Below are 13,950 nucleotides of genomic sequence, written 5' to 3'. Positions count from 1 at the left end.
TTATAATTGTAGGGAAATTTGCTCTCTGCATTTTAGTCATCATAATACACATACAGTACCTAGCATTAGCATTAGTATTAGCAATTAGCATTACCTCAATCATTGGTATAATCCAAACTACATGTAAAAAATGATCTGTTATGTTCTATAAACTGGTATAAAGTGTCTGTGCTAAAACAAGGACACAGAAAAGCATTAGGACTGAGCAATACAATGATTTATCCTTCCTAATTTTCATAATAATTATTACAGTAGAGATTTTTCACATTTTTAATTAATTATGTCAGTTTCAATGCTTTGTTTTACTTAATTGTACTTGAACAAATATTTTATGGTGATTATTCTGAAAGTTCTACGTCTAGATTTGTGAAATACTCCACTGTTTGGCAAGTGTCTTAGTTTAATAGTAGTCTAACAGCACAACTGTCACTCAGGTCCAAACACCAAAAATAATAATTTGACATTATATTTTACAGTGCTAATTTTTGAGATTGACAGATATGAACATTTCCATCCTGATAACATTCTTGGACATACCACCCGGCCCTAAAAAGGGAAACTAAATCAGTGTACTTGCACTCATTAGTTGGATAAGCTGACAGTAGAAATCCATCTACAAAAAGCATGTCAGTGTGGGTACATGTATGTAATGTTCTTTTCCTTTTCACAGTTCATTAAGACGAGCCACTTCACCAGCGGCTGCTGTGAATGGGAGCGCAGCAGCTCCAGGCTCATTGTGGTCTAATCCTTCACTTATCTGAACTACGTCAATACTACCGGCCTCCAGCAGACCCCCACCCTCCACTCCATTCTTGGCCGTTCTCCTGCTCTCTGTGTTTCTCCTTTTCTTCGGTCCCCCTCCCCGATCCTCCTCATCCTCAGCCTTCCCGCCCTCCAGCTTTCATTCCAGTCCTGCTCTGCCCCCCAAGGTGCTGCTTGAAATCCATCCTATCTCTTTTCCTTCCTCTGGACAAAGTAGAAAAGGCTAGTGGGGGTAATAAGACGGAGCAGCAGGGGTGGCAAGGCCCTCGTAAGGTTATTAAGCCTTAACACACAAACACACAGTGGGCTGTGGTGCACCTGAGGTTAGACCCCCAGGGACCCAGGGCTATTCCTGCTTAGCTTTGGTATCAGTCAAAAAGGACACCAATACCTTGGTTTCAGAATTTTTTGATACAAATTTCCCATTTGAAAGGAGTGATATTTTACTTTTTTAAATACAATTATGCATTTTAAAGCATTTCCCTGTGGTCTGCATAAACTGTAAATGCTCCGCTTGGGTCTGAATTCTTCATTAATTCAACTCCACAGGTCCATCTTCAACCCTATTTCTGAGTAATGACACCAGAAAGGTCATTTTGAGCGTTGGCCCTTTAAATGCACATGACCCCACCCCATCCAGGTTGTTGACTGTGCTGCTCTGTCCCATTCAGCCAATTGTGTTTGTTAATACGACCTACAACTGAACATTTTAGGTAACTGGCTTGAAGTTTGGACATATTTTCAGTATGGACTACAACCGCTGCTGCTGACAAACAATTATGGTGTACTCTGAGAAATGTTCGTCAGAAGTCTCAACCTCATATGCGCAAATGTAGTGATGTAACTAGTTATAAAATGTAACAAATTAAGGAGGAACTAAAACGGGTTGTAGAAATCCACTCATTTTTTGCCAGAATGAATATAAAGATAGCTTTGCAGCACATCGAGGGTTCAAATTCTAACTTTATGAACTGTTAGGGTCCACATACACAAATAAATGCACCAAAGACTAATAAAAGTGGGCTTAGCAAAACATGACCCCTTTAATAAAAAGGAAAATGGACATCATGCTAACTGGTATCACAAATGAATTCAGGTACAATTCAAATGCAGTCATTCTTGATGCATCTCATTGTATTTCATCCTCAGTTTTTTCCATTTTACTGCACATGGCTGCTGTTTCATCAGTTAAAAGAAGCACTCACATAAATTCAAAGCCATTTTATTTAGGAAGTGCTTTCAAAAACAAGATTGTAACTATATAAACAGCAATATCTCTTCATATAACTGATATAAAGAGCTGTATCTTTTCAATATCATGTTTATGCGACCCTTCATACTCCATAAACATTTGAAAATCACAGTGTAAATCCTTCTGGAATGTGTGACAAATAGAGATGTTAAGATTCAATGGTGTCATGATTCAATTTGATTATGGTGTCTGCATTATGATGCATCTTTAGTTATTTATTCATTTTTTTCAAACTTGTAGGAAGATGGAGAAAGCAGTGATTCAATCAGTCAATGAAGAACATAGAATAGAAAGCAACAAATACACTCTCTAAGAGGTAAACATTTATTTAGTCCCATCCCTTGCCAATAAGTTATTGATAATTCAGAATTGTATACAGATGCATACACATCCATACATATACATACATGCATATATTATATATTCACATATTCACAGGCATACATATACATATATACCGGTACACACAAATGTCCACACCTTCACATTAAGGTGCAAAACTGTTCAACTTATTTGCATTTTTCATTTCACTTATTTTCATTTTTCTCAATGCAGTTGTACAGTGACATGAAAAATAACTATTTACTACAACTTAAAAAAGTCTCTAAAGGTAATACCAATAGTAAAGATGCCATTTGTGAGCTCTTCATGCCCTGACACTATTGACATTTACTCCACTGGTAAAGAAATATTATAATGAGAACTACCTGATACTATCTAAGTAATTCTATCTAAGCCATAGAAGATTTTAAGTTTGGTACTCAGCCCTGTTTCTGTTCAGTGCATGTTTGTTGTGCAAATGCTGAGAATGGTAAAAAAAAAAAAAAAAAAAAAAAAAAAAAAAAAAAAAGTAGAACTATGTCAGATATGTTTGACAATGCTACTCATTCTACCAGCTTAAAAAATATAATATTGCAAGACTTCAAGAAGTATATTCCTAAAAAGAAAAGCCTCCCCAAACAGCATTTAGACCATCACGTAATGCCAGAACTCTCCACTGAAACCTAAACAAATTAAATTCATTTAAGTGGGTTAACAGCTCCTTAAGGCAGAGTGAGACATGTTTCATTGCAGGTTTTACAGACTGTCAGAGCCTTTAGTTGGCTAAGAGAAAAACTCCTACATGAGAGGAGAGGAGAGGAGAGGAGAGGAGAGGAGAGGAGAGGAGAGGAGAGGAGAGGAGAGGAGAGGAGAGGAGAGGAGAGGAGAGGAGAGGTCCAGTTGTAACTAGCTCTATCTCTACACCAATAAGGATAAAGGCTCTTTAAACAGGATTTGGACTGACCCACCACTCTATAGCTGGGAGCTGATACAGCATTGCACGGCCAGCGATGGATCATTTTTCATCTCCAAATCTGCTTTGGCATGGTCAGGAGTGTGAGTGTGTGCTGCTGGAGGGTGGGAGGTGGGTCAGGGAGGGGGGCCGTGGCACATAGACAAAACACACAGGGACTCAGTGAGGGAGGGGCTAGTCGGGGTTCATTGTGGTCCATCTCGTGTTTTTTCTTTTTTTTTTTTGTATTATTATTGGTGCTCCTCTGACAACACAAGGCTGGGTCTTCCCTCACTGCTCAGCTGAGCAATCAGGTCACCTCATCTTGACAGACACAAACACACACGCACGGACACAGACGTAAACACGCAAAGACACATGCACGCGTAGACACACAGTTCATACAGCCCGCAGCTGTTGCCAATGATGTCAGTCCTGATTTGGTGAAACTAGCCTTTTGTTTCACAGCATGAACACAGAGTGGAGCAGGAGGCTTTACTCACCAAGAGTCTTCTGTCTTTAAGATTATTTGGACAACATTAGCTACTGGTTACTGACATGGAGGGCACACATCAGCAATAAAATAGTTGAAACTTTTTTTTTTTTTTTTTTTTTTTTTTTTACTTTTTTGCACTTAAAAAACAATTTATTCATACTTTGCGGCCCATTCTCAACCTTAGAAACTGCAGTTTTAGAAGGTGATCTCATGACATTTACCTGCTCACTCATTGTTAAAGAGAGAAAAGTATCTCATCCATTCAGCTGAGATAAACTATAATATCGACAGGAGGATTTAATGCTTTTGTGTGTTTTATAATGAATACGATAAAGGTACAGTAAAATATACAATATGTTTTGGACTACAAAACAGTTAGCACATTAAGACATCACTGTCAACTCCCGAGGTACATATTTTCCCATTTTGTGACAATACATTAAGAAATTTCTCTGTTAATCCAAGAGATGATCACATTAAGATTCATTTTATTAAAATATAACATGTTCACAATGACATATTAATGTGTCCATTGATATACAGTTTAGATCATGTCATTAGTTTTGCAAATATGAAGTCATAAATGCAATTATTGGACAAGCACAGAATTGGAAAAATATCATAAGACTCATGGTCTGAGCATCCACATGTCTGTGCCAGGTCTCATACCAGTCATTGTTGAGATTTGTCAATGTGGACCAAACAGATCATATTTCCATCCATATCTGCACACTTAATATGGCTAAAATAATTACTAATAATAATAGTAGGCCCACACAATTAATCCAGTCGCGGCTGTGATACCATTTTAATTATATAATCCCGAAAGGCTGCAAATTAAAGCTCAACTGTGTTTAGGGTCATATTCTAGATTCACTGTTACTGAGCAGAGTGGTACTATGTAAAGAAAAAATATACAAAATGAAACTTGCTTTTTATTTATTTTTACTAATTTGCATTTTTGAGTTGAAAAAAGTATGTTTCAAAACGATGAGTCTTCTTTTATAACCAACCAAATCGACTCAAACCACAGTATTGGGCATCTTTTCTACCAACTTGTGCAACCTTAAATAATAGTAAACGAGAACAGAAGAGTGAATGCAAGTGCAACATATTTTTACGCCGATTTCAGTCCATTTAAAAGGCAAAAAAAAACAAGTTTTTTAAAAAGAATTTAAAGAACGCCAGAGGCGACCTGCAGCAGGTTACTATAATGAGTTGTTAAAAACCTTGAAAAGTATTAAATGGTTTGAATGCGACTCAATAGTTAGAGTGGTGCTCTGTAGTCAGATGCCAACCCCACCCTCTTCTTCAACACAAACACATAAACACTCTGGTCTTCTCCGCCTTCAAGCCCCTTGATGTCTGTTGGCAGTCCTGTTTGAGAAGCTTAATTGGTACTTTCTCATTTTTTCCTCTTTCTCACTCTCTGTCTAACTTGACTCTCATTCAGCTGTGTGTGTGTGTGTGTGTGTGTGTGTGTGTGTGTGTGTGCGTGCATGTGTGTGTGTGTGTGCGTGTGTGTGTGTTACATGAGAGGGAAAAGCACGAGTTGCTTTATGTTTTCATGGCAAAAGGACAAGAGCGTGGGTGCCTCTAAGTGAAACAGAGGCCGAAGCGACTGCACACTCTGTGGCAAAGTGACAGGGTGAGCCAACTCGGTTAACCAAATCTTGGAATGAGACGAGACCAAATTAGGCGTACGCCACAACTTCACACACACACATACACATACACACACACAATCTGTCCCGGTGCCCAGCCGGCAGCTATCCTGCTGTGGATAATGAGAAGGTTTGGAGATGTGCATTTGTTTGTGCAGATCTAACTTGATGGCTCCAACACTCACTAACACTAATCACACACCACTTTCAATCATCGCATCAGTATTCTGACTACATTTAGTTTCACATTTGTGGAAAGAAGCTAAACAAAAAAAGTTCAGGTAGTAACTTAACTAAGTTTCTGAGAAAACGCTGCATCTAATGATTTTCACTGTCATTTCATTTCTTGAATATTTCCTGGATTAATTGAAAATTGTGAAAAATGTTAGTGTTTGTCAAAGCTAAACTGACAAACTCAAAGATAGTCAGGAAATTAAAAAAACACTTAAATTTAAAATTGATTATGAAATGGCGTGCAAGTTTGTGTTTCAGAATCGATACCGTATCACAAAACATAATGTAATAATTAACAATTCACTTAAAGATTTGCTGCAAACAAATCATTGTGTTTAACCCTCCAAGTGCGTACATACATACAGTACATACATACATCTAAACACTGATGTCACTGTTCTGATCACATAAACAACATTTCTTACTCAGATTATACGGATGATCATGGTATATCCTTTTTACTACAAATACATAGGAAATATAAATCACAATATATCACCATATCACAATAAACATATAGTGGTATGGTATAGTATAGTATTGCACATGCATTGTAATCCAATAATAATAATAATTAAATAATTTTCCTCTGGAATTAATAAAGTATTCTGATTCATTTTTATTTCTTTTGCTCTCACAGACAAATGCATACAAATGAACACCAGTGTAAATACAGTATTACACAAAGAGTTGGCTTGTTGCATTAGGCTACTCAGTATCCTTTATAGTGTATATACAGTCTATAATGTCTAAAAGTGTTGCTGCATTGGTGTTGCATGTCTTGCCACTATTGTAATCCAGTGTTCTTGTGACATGTTTTGGCTCACAACTGAAAATACAGCCCAGTTCAGGGGAAAAAATAGCATGTTGACATATAAAGTATATCATATATTGCCAGTCAGGTGTGATATGTGTCTGCATTTCATGATCCATGTGGTATAACACAGCTGCTGACATGTGATACAAACATAAGAGATATCCTTCTACTTAGCTGTTATGCTGTCAGTGACATTTCAGGAAATAAGCTTGCTTCTCCTGACATTTCGTGCAGTGCCTGGTTACAGTATGTACTCCGGATCCGAGATGTGTTTTCGTGGAAGCCGAGCCACCAGGGCTGCTTGTTGGAGCAATGATTTGATTAGGTCTGCGCTGATTACAGTCTTGTTGGTTACAATCTACGGCTCTATTAGAGAGAGAGCGAGACAAAGAGAGGGAGCTGGAAATGGGAGGGAGCGAAATGGAGCGATCGACATCGGGATTGTCAGTTTGTGGAGCTGTCAAGAGTATTGTCCTCCTGCGTTTCGGCGGAGGTGTGCGTGAGTGGAGCTCCAAAATGAATCAGCTGCTATCAAAGAGTAGCGTGAGGATATTAATACTGGTCTGTTAGAAGTTATCAGCACTTCAGGAGAGTGATACGACGGCGTGCATGAACTGGCCCTTTAGAATCGGATCTCAGTAAAGGAGTAGGACCAACAGCTCCCACTTCACAAACAACGCTATCACAGACAAACACTTTTAACAGCAAGTGCCTTGTTTTGGCTTTGTTTTGCAGCGCTGTAGACACTGCAGCGCAGCGGCACAGCAGCTCAACCATGGTGTGTAATGTTGGCTGAGAACAAATAATCTGAAAAGCCTCAAATGCCCTCTGCCTTTGTAAGCTTTATGAAATATTAACCAAATTAATCTACAGTCTTCTAGAGAACATACTGTGCTGCCAGTGATTCCCTGTAAACCAACAATCATTCCTGAGATTAATTCACGACACGCAGCCACATTTGTGATCTGTGAAAGCCGGTGAGAAGGTATAATCGCAGCCTTTCATATATTCTGTTTTCTATTAATTAGGTCCGTCCCCAGTGAACGCTGCTCAGCTTGTTGTAGTGACAGCCAAAGAGCCACAGGCGTCTCTCAACACAGTTTTACCCCTAACAGCAAGACAGGGCCTGGTGGAACACATTATTATAACATTACAGGACTTAGCAGCCAGCAGTGCAGCAACTGATCGGAGGTTAGATTCATGTTGTGCCATGTGAAGATATTTTTAAAGGCTGACAGGACACTCTGTTTAGTAAAGCAATTTCTAGAGGCCTCAAGGCAGAACAAAAGGGCAGAGTTCAGCGAGGGCAGAAAAAGCTTCACTCCAAATATGTGACCGGAAAATGAGGGCTGCGAAGTAAAATAGAAAATCATTTGAAGGGATTTTATAGATTGCAGATTTAATGTCCGACTGATGGGAAAAAAAAAAGAGGGAGAGAGAAAGAGAGAGAGAGAGAGAGAGAGAGAGAGAGAGAGATCAGGATTAATCCTCTTAGCTGTTTGTTTGGTAATCTGATTTAGTCTGATTTTTAGGCTGCTATCTGTGGTTGTGGTTACTGATGCTGTCTCTGGATTGACCACAGCCATTTTCACCTTCAACAAGCACCCCCCCGCTTTTCCCTCTCATATGTTCGAATTTGACACATAAACAAAATATTGGTGTATGTAAATCCATAGCGTGGTTCACCAAATCCAGCGATGTGTCTGCTTATGAAATGATTCCCCACTCTGACTCTGCTCCAGAGAGGAACACTATGCCTGTCCCTGTTCCAAATAAATGACCTACTTTGCACATTAACACACATTTACATGCAGGCAAGATCCAGGGCAGCTTCATAGTTTCTGTTCCCCAGCTCAGACACTTCTCGTTTTAAATGCAAGGTGGCTTCTGTCCAATTCTTCGAAAATGTAGCCCCTTTTTCTAATTCTCCTGCCATTTTTGAAGGGATCACTCAGGCGGCACAGCTGAACGGAAACAAGTTAAACCATATTTCCTTTCGACCCAACTGGAAAATAGGTGCATAATACACGCCAGGCTCTCTGGCAGAATTGTACTTTTGTCGTGAGAGTGCGTTAAAAGAAGGTGAGGCTGGCACAGAGGCCCACTTAAAGGTGCTCCCGGCCTAGGCAGAGCTATTTCCAGACAACCCCCCCACACACACACACACACCAGTCCCCTCTGCTCTCCTCCACCTCCACCTCTGGTAGGGAACCCACACCACTGCACAGGCCTCCGTCACACACACGGCTCAAGAATGGATCCATTATTCACACAGGCTGTTAAGGGACTCGCACACCAGGGTGGGACATACAGACAGCAGGGTTACATAATATGGAGAGAAAAAAATATATATCCTGACAATTTTATTTCTTCTAATCTATATATTGCAATGTAAAGAATACAGGACTTTTGACTCAAACGGCTCCATTAATAATGAATGAATTATACGAGAGCTTCAGTGTTACAGGCAATTTGCAATTTTAAACTAGTTGTTGTCTGTCTACATGAACTGAAGGAAGGAAGGACGGAAGGAAGGAAGGAAGAAAGAAAGGAAAAGAGGAAAAACATACAGGATGAACTCAAGACAAACAGTTCAAAAACTGTGTATTAAATTTATATCAACGTACACCAATTAAAAAAACAGCACACAGAAGGGTGTCAACACGTACAAATACCGCATCATTGGTCGTTAATGACTTAATAAACATTCACAGTTAATATATTACAACAAACACCGCACATAATGATTTTTTGTTAAGTAGGATTATTCTCTAGAGGAACAACTAATCTCAGTGTTGCAACACTGCAACCTTTTTCACACTATTCAAAAAAGCCTCATTGATTTAATTGGACATATTCCTCAACCTATGATTATTATACGGTTGTGATTCTGTAGGGGAGGGAGTCTGATCATATAAAATGCAGTTGATTTTGCCTGTGTTCCTCACTCATTCTGATTGTCAGGTATTGGTTGATGATTACTGGTGATGATGACTGTCATTGTTGGTTCACTAGTGTATCCAAGAACGCTTAAATTCCAATCCATTCCAACTTTATTTGTAAAGCACTTTAAAACAACCACAGTGTACCAAAGTGCTGTACAGAAAAATAAATAAGAACCAAAATAACAGAGTACAATACAAGAATAGATTAAAAGGCATAGAAGAACTGTAAAAATAAAATAAAAAATAAAAATAAAAAATACAATGAAAATTTTGATAAGTTCTGCTCTATCAGAGTTTTTTCGGGCAGTGTCTGGGAAATGAGAACCATTTTCCTTTTGTGAACAACAGCAAAAAGTTGCAGCATAAGTTGTAGATATTGCATTACCTGGCACTACATCCCCTGTTGTATTACTATTACTGTTAAAAAAAAAAAAAAAAGGATGATTACACTAGTGTTACTGCTGATTTTTTTATTTCAATACGCAATTTGTTTCCGTTTTTAATTCAGTCCAATCCTGTACTGATTTGGTTAATTGTACAAGGCCCACCTACAGCTGGTAAATTATTAAAAATTTTGTTTTCACTCTGACCCCAAGCAGTTACAACAGTTTCGTGGATAGCAAGACCATTGGGTTTAGAGCTTTACTCATCTAAAAAGATGGATCTCTGGATTGTGTTCATCCATACTGGATCATTCATATTAAGATTGATTAGAATCCGAAAATCTATTTTTTAAGCCCATCCACATCGATGACAAAGCTGTAGCGATACTCTGTGCAGCCCTAGTACTTAGAATTGCTCAAGCAGGCAAAATTCATAATGAGTGCAATATTTTTAACAAAGGAAAAAGGGGTGGCTCAGCATCATTTCATCATTAGACAACTACCATTTCATATACAGTTAATATCTATAGTGCGACTCGGCTAATGAAAAGTAATGAGACCGGGGTCTTGCAGAACAGAGTTGCCAGTGTGCATGCTCAGCACTGAAATGAGGTGTAAAATATCAACGGCCATGTGACTGCAGGAACACACACAGACGCGTAAAACATAGTCGACTCAGCCTTACACACACACACGTCATATGAAGTTCACAGAAACACCTGACAGCACAATACACACAACATGACATGGACATAAGTGGAAGTGCTCGCTCTCTCTCTCTCTGTCTCTCTCTCTGTCTATCAAACACACATACACTGAGGCCAGATTGTATACGAGTTTGCTCACGGACCATGATAAGAAAATGTGGTAAATGCGTAATCTGATATGCATGACTTGAGGTTTCTCTCTGCCTTTCTTTTCCTCTTGGAAATCGCAGGTTGCATCCATAATTTACACCAGCCTCCGTCTGTTTCTCTCTTTTCCACTCCTCCCCCCTCCTCCCCCCATTTTTTTTCTTCTTCTCTCCATCTCCCCTTCTTTCTTTCCCCCTCTTTCTCTCTTTCTCTCTCTCTCCTGGCAATCTGGCTTTTGCAGCCTTGCTCATTAGCATATTGCAGAATGTGCAGATGCCACCAAAAATTATTCACCTTCCAGCACTTTGATGCCGTTTCGCATGTATACAAACTACACTGTCGACATTTTGCACAAGCTCCAAAACAAAAGCTGAGGACGAGGACTCTTTTTAAGTCGAATCTGTTGTGTTACGGCCTTTAGTGGGATGTTTCTTTGCGTCCTCGTTCGCCCTGATTACATTTTCCATCATGTCAGTCAAAGGTTGTTGAAATACTCTGATGACGATTGATGGGGTGTTTTTTTCCTGCCAAGGCATAAATGAACACTTAATATTCATGCTGTTCAAGGGATAACTGAATACATAATAGTCATGCTGCTGAAAGGATAATTGAACACATAGTATCAGGCATCAAATGGAGCCCTTTCTTCCAGGTTTTGCAGAGGAAGACAAATGAGTGGAGGATGGGGATTAGCAGTTGTCCTCCTCTTGGAGATGGATATTGCTATTGATAGAGGCAGATCAATAGTCATATATGGTAACTCACCATTGGTTCGACTGTGCTAACGCTGCTGTTCAGGTTTCGCGCCCTGGGGACAACTTGAAGTGAAGCAGAGAAGGGTATCACCGCTGAAGCGTACATGCGAGTATGTAGTTTTGTAAACATCCCTCAAACGGGGCCTTTTTTTCCAAGATCGACCACATCAGAGGAGTAACAGCGATACTACAGCGAAGCGCACACAATGACTTGGCATCACAACTTATTTGGGCTGTTGTTTGTGACTGGATGCAGTTGTTACCTGACAAGCACCAGCTGTCTGCCATGCAAAGAGGAAACGCCGCTGCCCGCAAAATCACAATACTGATTGTGTAAATCGTCACGCAACCCATGTGCTTTCCATTCAAGGCACTGCAGAAACGAACTCTGATGACGATTAATTCAGTATGTTCTGATGTGTCTGTGGTCCAATAGCCTTCATTGGACAATGGGACACAGCCTTGTATCGATTTCAGTATATCAGGAAAATATTTACATATGATTCGAGTTAGGGTTTTTGTGCAATAAAACATGAGAAAGGTTCTGTATATTTGGTTTTCAATCCATTTTTTTGTGAACGGTCACTAAGCTTTCTCTACACAAACATGTAGGTATTTGTACAACATGAGCTTTACATTGAGGGCCTTGGAATGACAGTTGTAAAATCCTAATAAAATTATTAAAGTCTGAAGTTTTTTGCTATTTCTATAATAACATTACTACTGAGTTAAAACAACTTACCCTTTATGTGATTATTAAACCTGCCCTAAGTGTTTTTGTTGTTGTATTAAGATAAATATAACCTTTATAGAGCATTTACTAGCACAACTATGAATTTAAAGGCACATCGTGTATTTTCTAGTAGATCTGCTACTTCTGTTACTACCTTAGACCATAAAAGCTCTAAAAAAATTACAACGCATGACTGAACTTAGTCACTCCAAGCATTTCACTCAGAGGAAACTCCTCAAAATATCTTGAATTATTTAAAATAGTTTCATTCATATTATGCTCAGGGACAGTGATATTCTCAGCATGTTATTTTATTTAAGTAAAAAAGCCAAAAGTAATATTATGTGTTAACCTTATCTTAACGACAGATGACCAGATCAAATGTAATATTAGTAAATATCAGCCCTCTCTGAGTCAAGAAAATGTATTATAGTTTCATAGATATTTTCATCTCTAACTACTTACTGTGGGCTTTTAAAAGTTAACTAAGCTTTTTGCAGCATCCAGATTCAGTGTTTTATTAAGGTTAATGGAAATTGTAAATGAACTACACTTGTAGGGATAAACTGAGCTGGGACTCCGACGCCAACCAAATAGTCCTTTTTAAAGCTGCGGTGTTTGTATTTGTTTTTTAGCATCACTAGGAAAAAAATTCATGAAAAAAACTCCCCTTTCAACGCATTGTATCAAAGTGGTCTGAGAGGACATGCCACTTCAGCGTTTACTCCTTGCCTGTTTTTTCAATCTGGCAAAAATCTACCCTGCAATACCCTAATTATGTGTGTATCACAATCACAGGGTTAAATATATGACTGACAGCGGTGATTACCAATCACTGATCAAATACATGTGCTCTTCTCCATGTCCGCAGACAGAAGCTTTGAAAAGTGGCTTCATTTTTTTACATAACGGCATAAAACGATATCAGGTTGATCATGTGTGGAAGTGTGTATTTTCAGTTTCTGCGTGTTTTCTCCTCCCTTTTTATTGTCACAAATAGAGGCAAAAATGTCTAAAAAATATATTTAAAAAAAACACTTCATGTACTTTACACAATTTCCCCATCTGCACAGAGCATTTAAAAGCATTCAAGGTTGATAAAATACATATAAAATTTGCACAGAAATACAACATATTAGAGGGCAAAGCTCTGGGTGAGCTTTTGTACTTTGCCACTGAAACACTGTGCTTTTATTGGTTAAGATTTAGCCAAGAAATAACAGATATATTAAGCATCTTTTTAAGGACTTGTGAGGTGTTACTAAATATTAACTAAAGGTTTTTTTCTCACAAGGTCCTGAATATAAAGTGCTTCCAAATCCAAATTATATGGTACGACACAACAGGAGAAAAAAACAAACTTCAGCCTCAGCATCCTATCTGCTTTCTACCCAACAGCGTTCTAATGCTATGAAAAAAAAGAAAGAAAAAAAAGCACTGAATCTTCTGTCTCTGATGCTGAAATGATCGTATGAAGACATACGAAAAGCGATAAATCAGGATCCTTACCAGGGGATGACGTTCCTGTGTTTCCTATTAGGCAAAATCTGCTTCTTAATCCTCATCAATCACAGTGGCGTTCTAAAATGAAACAAAACAAAACACAACACACATCAGGGACCGTGACAAGACACAATCTGCTTTTTAGTGATAGGAAAACAAGACTTAGGTGGCATCATTTATCAAGATGTAATAAAGCGCTCTGACAGATTGGAAGCACGTAACAAGAGCCGACAGAGCTGGAGGAGAGTGTACATCTAATCCCCGCCAAATATGAAACAT

General features: G+C 38.7%; 1 protein-coding gene across 2 annotated transcripts in view; it reads right to left on the bottom strand.

Moving 5' to 3' along the window:
- The window catches only part of zmiz1a (zinc finger, MIZ-type containing 1a), a 150,200-nt gene that overhangs the window by 77,606 nt on the left and 58,644 nt on the right, over positions 1-13,950 (bottom strand). For both annotated transcript variants that reach the window (XM_030155484.1, XM_030155486.1), the window contains exon 3: positions 13,678-13,749. The gene's annotated coding sequence lies outside the window, so the exon portion shown is untranslated. The remainder of the gene's footprint in view (positions 1-13,677; positions 13,750-13,950) is intronic.

The sequence above is a fragment of the Sphaeramia orbicularis genome, chromosome 15, assembly GCF_902148855.1.
Source record: "Sphaeramia orbicularis chromosome 15, fSphaOr1.1, whole genome shotgun sequence".
Taxonomy (NCBI): Eukaryota; Metazoa; Chordata; class Actinopteri; order Kurtiformes; family Apogonidae; genus Sphaeramia; species Sphaeramia orbicularis.
Note: the sequence above shows the minus strand (reverse complement) of the source record. Positions and strands in the feature narration are given on the sequence as shown.